The sequence below is a fragment of the Otolemur garnettii genome, unplaced genomic scaffold (genome assembly GCF_000181295.1).
Source record: "Otolemur garnettii isolate 467f Iridium unplaced genomic scaffold, OtoGar3 scaffold00144, whole genome shotgun sequence".
Classification (NCBI taxonomy): Eukaryota; Metazoa; Chordata; class Mammalia; order Primates; family Galagidae; genus Otolemur; species Otolemur garnettii.
This window is the reverse complement of record NW_003852539.1, coordinates 1,051,281-1,058,216: the sequence shown is the minus strand read 5'-3', so window position 1 is coordinate 1,058,216 and position 6,936 is coordinate 1,051,281.

Here is a 6,936-nt window from a genome sequence, read left to right as displayed (position 1 = left end):
CCTAGAAAATCATCAAAATCATTAACTGAAATGTAAAATGCCTGGGGATAAAATTAATTTTTTATTTTTGAAAACAGTCTTACAAAGTATGTCTAGAAAGTTCAAAGGCATAACTTAAGGCATTATATCCATTAATGGTGACCAAGAAATAACAAAACAAAATCAGGTGGGTAGTAAGAAAAACCACATATATGTTGAAACTAAAAAATACAGTTACCAAAATGAAATATCAAAAAACAAGGTAAACTCTAGATCAAAGAAATTGGGAAATAACTGAGACATACATATGGAACTTAGTCCAGAGTGGCAAATGGATGATTTTTAGGACAGACATGGAAGATCCATTGAGAGGCTCCAACATATATCTGGTAGATAGTCTAAAAGATGAGGCTGGAGGGAATGATGGAGGAGCAAAATTTGAAGAGATGAGAGCTGGGAATTTTTACAATCGGAGAAGATGCATATCCTCTGATGGAAAGGGTACTGCAGACAAAGCGTGACATATCACAGTGAAAGTGCAGACCTTCAGGGATATAGAAACTCCTGCCAGGCACGGTAGCTCACGCCTGTAATCCCAGCACTGTGGGAGGCTGAAGCGGGAGGATTGCTTAAGCTCAGGAGTTTAAGGATTGTCTGAGCGAGACCTCGACTCATGAAAAAATCATTTAATCCCAGCAGCTTTGGAGGCTGAACCAGCAGGATGCCCACAGCTGGAGTCTGAGGTTGCAGTGCACTCAGGGTATAGGGTAGAACTCTGTCTCAACAAAAAAAAGAAAGGGAAAGGGAAAGGGAGAAAGAAAGAAAAGAAAGAAAGAAAGACAGACAGACAGACAGACAGAAGGAAGGAAGGAAGAAAGGAAAAGAAAAGGAAAAGAAAGGAAAGAGAAGAGGAAGAAGAAGAAGCTCCCCTAAAAGCCACCAGAGAGAAAAGATGAAATACCCAAAAGGAACCATTATGCTGAAAGTGGAATTATTTTTAGTAATAATTGTAGCCAGAAAATAATGTAGTGATATCCTAAAAATATTAAGGGGAGATAGCTGTCAACCTTAAATTTTATATCCTGCTAACTTACTATTTAAGAGTGAGAGCCAAAAAAGACATTTTCAGAAACACGAAGTCTAAATGAGTCCCCCACATAAAAATGCACACTGGGATGTTTAGCAAAGGGTGCACTTCACTAAAAAGAAATATGAAACTACAGCAAAAGCAATGGATAGAAGAAACACTGGAGGAATGATAAAAATTGGTTGAATACATTTGTAAGTTTAATTATATATTTACTAAGAATATAAATGGTTTCAAAGACTAGAAATGCTAACTAACAATATATTTGTTAGAATACTTATAACCCAAATAGGATATGTTAAAATTATAAGAGAACCTTGGGCAGTGCCTGTGGCTCAAAGGGGTAGGGCATTGGCCCCATATACCAGAGGTGGTGGGTTCAAACTCAGCCCCTGCCTCCCAAAAATAAAAAAAACTATAAGAGAACCACTAAAAGAACAGACAAACAACCTACAGAGGTAAAAAATAAAACATGTATTTCAAAAATAACTTGCCAATCTAATACAAAACCAGAAAGGACTGGGGGAAAACACAAGAAAAATGTCAATAAAGAGAGAACACAAAATAAGTTAAAGTTCATCAGTAATTACAATAAATGTAATTGAACTAAATATATGTATTTCAAAACAGAGATTGACACATTAGATTGAATTTTGAAATCTATCTATTTGCTGAATAAATGATACGCACCTAAAACAAATCCAAGCATGACTAACAATAAAGAGAGGAGAAAAGTTATATCACATATATTCTCAGCCAACTAAAGCAAAGGATATGATGTTACTTTAATGAAAAAAGCAAAAAGCTAGTAGTAACTAAGAGGAGAATTACATAGAAACCAATCTATAAGGCTGATATAAAAATTATGAATTTATATGCATCTAAAAACATAACTTCAAAATATAGTAATCAAAATAGACAGAATTAAAGGGAAAATGGACAAATCCATAATTATAGTTCAAGAGTTTACAAACACTTCAATCTAAAACTGATAGATAAAGCAGGCAAAAAATTAATAAGGCTATACTCAATTGGTAGAACAAAATTTAAAACTATGATATAAGATAGAATTTTTAAAATTCTTAAACTTTTAAAAAATGTTGCTCCTTTAAGAAATATATCAAAACTCAGTATGCCAAAGCATGTGTGGTTTAGATAGATAGGTAGGTAGAAAGGTGACAGATATTTAACAAACTACATTCACCTTTACTATGAGTGATGCATCCTAATAGTATTTATTTTACTCCCTTTTTTAAAAAGTATGAGTCACAGCAAACTAAATTAATTTCACAACCCAATAATGGATTGTGGCCCACAGTTTACAAAACACTGATCTTACAAATACATATACAGCTGTGCAACAAATGAGTAAATGTTATACATTCTTTTCAACTTAAATAATAGTATACACAATAGTGAAACCACAGAAGTCCTCCCAATTAAGTCAGAAACAATCAAGGAAGCCTACTATCCACACTTCTATTTCACATTGTGTCAAAGTCCAAAGTCAATGTAAGATGGGGGTAAAAAGGAATCAGAAATATATGAATTTTAAAGTTTAAATATAACAAACTGCAACTGATTTATTATCTTCCTGAATAAGAAAATCTACAAATTTTAGCACTAATAAGAGAGGTCTGGACACAAGAATAACAAGCATTAATAATTTGCCTAAGTACCAGTAATAATTAATTGGAACATATAATATAATAGGAAAAACACTATCATTTATAATAGCAACAAAAAGTTAACTTAAAAAGTACCTAAAAATAAAGCTAATGAAATAGGTGCACAGCCTTTATGGAGAGGATTCTAAAACATTGTGGAAAGGCACAAAGAAAGATCAGAATCAATGGAGAGCCAGAGCATTTTCAAAGATAATGAAGACTTGATAGGGTGGAGGTGGCGATCTCTCCAAAATAATCTAAACTCGACTAGTCAAAATCACAACAGGAGAAACTGACCTTGAACTTCATTTGAAAAAGCAAAGAGACTTAAATAACTGAAATAGTTTTAAGAAAAAAAGAAGATTGGGGGATAGCTAGGTTTATCTCAAACCATAATAGACAATGTGGAATTGGTTTACAGATGGACAAATACATCCTTCTCCAGGAAGTGCAGGAACAGAACAGTATGAAGACCCATTATAGGACAGAGGCACTTGAGGCAGAAAGGATGGGCTGCTTAATAATTTGTGCTGTTATGTAACCAAAACAAAAAATTAAAATCAATGCTTAACTTATATTAAATAAAGTAAATCCCAGATAAATTTAAGGATTTAATATCAAAATTTTAAACTTTAAGTTTTCAAAAGAAACTATAGAAGAATGTCTTTATGGTTATAAAGAAAAAAAGATTTTTTAAAAAAATAAAATAAAATAAAATGGCTCTGCGCCTGTGGCTCAAGTGGCTAAGGTGCCAGCCACATACACCGAAGGTGGCGGGTTCAAATCCAGCCTGGGCCCGCCAAACAACAATGACAGCTGCAACCAAAAAATAGCCGGGCATTGTGGTGGGCACCTGTGGTCCCAGCTACTTGGGAGGCTGAGGTAGGAGACTCATTTGAGCCCAGGAGTTGGAGGTTGCTGTGAGCTGTGATGCCATAGCACTCTACCCAGGGGGACAGCTTGAGGCTTTGTCTCAAAAAATTTAAAAAATAAATAAATAAATAAATAAAATAAAATAAAATGTCTTAAATGAGAACAAGAAAGAACTAACCATAATGTAAGTGATTGGTCACTGAAATTAACTTATATCCTACAGAAGTTATAAGTAAAATTAAAGATAAGATACGGAAATGAAACCCTTGTGATGTATACAATTACCAAAGGATTAATGTCTAAAATTCACATAGAACTTCTGCAATTTGATACATTCAAAAAAAAAAAAAAGAAGAAGAAAATGGGCAAATGATGTAAACAGACAATTCACAAAAAAAGAGGAAATCTGGGAAGACACCTGTGGCTCAGTGCGTAGGGCACCAGCCCCATATACCAAGGGTGGGGGGTTCGAACCCAGCCCTGGCCAAACTGCAACAACAAAAAAATAGCCAGGCATTGTGGCGGGTGCCTGTAGTCCCTGCTACTCGGGAGGCTGAGGCAAGAGAATCCCCTAAGCCCAGGAGATTGCTGTGAGCTGTGATACCACAGCACTCTACTGAGGGCAATAAAGTGAGACCCTGTCTCTAAAAAAAAAAGTAAATCTGAATGAACTATAAATCAATGAGAAAATATTTGAGTACATCGGGAATCTGAGAGTTGCAAATTATGTAATATTTTACACCAATGGATTTTCCAAATTAAAAATTTTGATAACACTAAGTACTAGAGACCATTGATAGCTACAAGAATGCTCACCTACTGTTTATGGATGTATCAACATCCTTGGCTTTATAAAGTTGAAGATGACCTACGATGCAACAAAATAATTCTACTTTTAAGGACAGTGTGCACTGCAGAGAAACTCTCACATATGTGTGCAAGCAAAGAAGAGCATTTATTATAGCCCTTCAGTGAAAACAACATAAATATCCATAAACAACAGAAAGGATAAATCGTGGCATGTTCATTAAGTGGACTACTGTATAACAGGTAGATATATAAACTGAAGCTGCATGTGTCCACATGGATAAATCTTAAAACACAAGGCTGAGTGCAAAAGCCAGTCACACAATGATGTATACAGGCTGTCATCACTAGCAGTAAGTTTGAAAACCTGCAGATTGCACTGTTGATTATTTATGGGTATATACAAATATGGTAATAATGTAAAAATATGCATGGGGATGATAACAAAATTTATGTTGTTGATTATCTCTGGGCAAGGAAAAGAGGAAAATGGAAGAAGGAAGAAGTTTTCATTCCATCTTTAATTTTTTTATTTAAACAGTCTCACTATGTCATCCTCCATAGAGTGCCATGGCATCACAGCTCACAGCAACCTCAAACTTTTGGGTGTAAGTGATTCTCTTGCCTCAGCCTCCCAAGTAGCTGGGACTACAGGTGCCTGCCACAACGCCTGGCTATTTTTTGTTGCAGTTGTCATTGTTATTTAGCTGGCCAGGGCTGGGTTCTAACCCTGCAGCCTCAGTGTATATGGCTGGTACCATAAGCACTGTACTACAGTTGCCAAGCTACCATCTTTAATTTTTTATCATATACAAAATTGGACATATTAGGGATTGACAGAGCTGGATTCAGAATACACAGGCATTTGCCACTGTTCCTCTTATTTCTCTGTACTTCATATTCATAGTTAACTCTGTTCTCTTCCGTGTTCTATTTATTTGTAGATTATGCTATTGTTTGGGTTGAATTAATTCTGAATTAATACCTTGAAAAGACAAAACACAACAAATAAAATCTTTCTTTTTTTGGCTCAGCATCTGTGGCTTAAGTGGGTAAGGTGCCAGCCACATACACCTAAGGTAGCAGGTTTGAATCCAGCCTGGGCCCACCAAACAACAAGGATGGCTGCAACCAAAAAATAGCCAGGCGTTGTGGCGAGTGCCTGTGGTCCCAGTTACTTGGGAGGTGGAGGCAGGAAACTTACTTGAGCCCAGGAGTTGGAAGTTGCTGTGAACTGTGATGCCACAGCACTCTACCCAGGGGAATAGCTTGAGGCTCTGTCTCAAAAAAAAAAAAAAAGTCTTTCTTTTTTTAATTTTTTTATTAAATTATAGCAGTGTACATTAATACTATCATGGGGTACAGTGTATTATTTCTGTATACAATTTGAAATACTTTCATCCAACTGGTTAACATAGCCTTCATGTTTTTGTCTTAGTTATTGTGTTAAGACATTTATATTCTACATTTAGAGAGATTCACATGTACCCTTATAGGATGAACCATAGGCATTATCCCACCAATCACCCTCCCTCCACCCACCCAAATAAAATGTTTCTTATATTATCTGTACTCAGATATTCTTTGCTTTCAAAAGATGCTGTTGGAGGGGGTAGAGGCAAGATGGTGGACTGCAGCCAGCTTTCCACAGAGGCTCCTGTCCAGAAGGAGACTTAAAGGACAGAAGTTTAGCAAGTAAGCCAATGGTTTGGAGCTGAGCCAACAGAGAAGATTGAAGAACACACATCAACCTTGCTGAGCCAAGCTGCGACCCCAAAAATATAATCAAAAGGTACAAAATCCACTATTTAGCGGACAGGAGTCCCCTCCTCCAAAAGAAGGGCTCACAGTTTACTCCATACAAACAAGCGAACAGAGTTCAAACATCCTCCCACTCTATCCCACAGGAGACACCTCCTAAAAACTGGGCCTCCTACCCCTACTAGGGGGCCATGGCACTCTCCTGCCAGGTATAAAACTGTAAAACTGTATAAAACTGTATATATTCTCTACCTGCAACTCTGAACTCCCAGGATTCCCCTCCACTCTCACCCTGAGGTCTGGAGGTTTGTCATCCATGGAGTCCAGATTTAGGGGCATTTTCTTGAGAGGAGTGGAGGGGGAAAGGGCTTGTGCTGGTCTGTGCTGACTCTATAGCATGTGAGCGAGGAGAGGACGGTCAGCTGAGAAGGAACCGTACAGGAGCTACAGCATGCTGAGTTGCAGAGCAGCAGCTGCAGCAGCGGGAAAGACTCACATCCCTGAGGCCATTCCAGATAGACATGCCCTGTCTCTCTGGGCAACCAGAGGAAGCCGGGCATTTTCTCCCAGTGGCAGCTACTGGCAGAGCAGATTTGGGAAGTTCTGTGAATAAAGAGAAGCCCTAAGAGTGGTACCGATCTGGGCAGAGCACAGGGACTAGAATACAGGCAGCTCACAGACTTACAGGGAGGGGCTCAACCAGAGAACTGCTTAGCTGACCTTAATAGCACCCGGCCCTCAAGGGATTTTAGCTGAGACAAA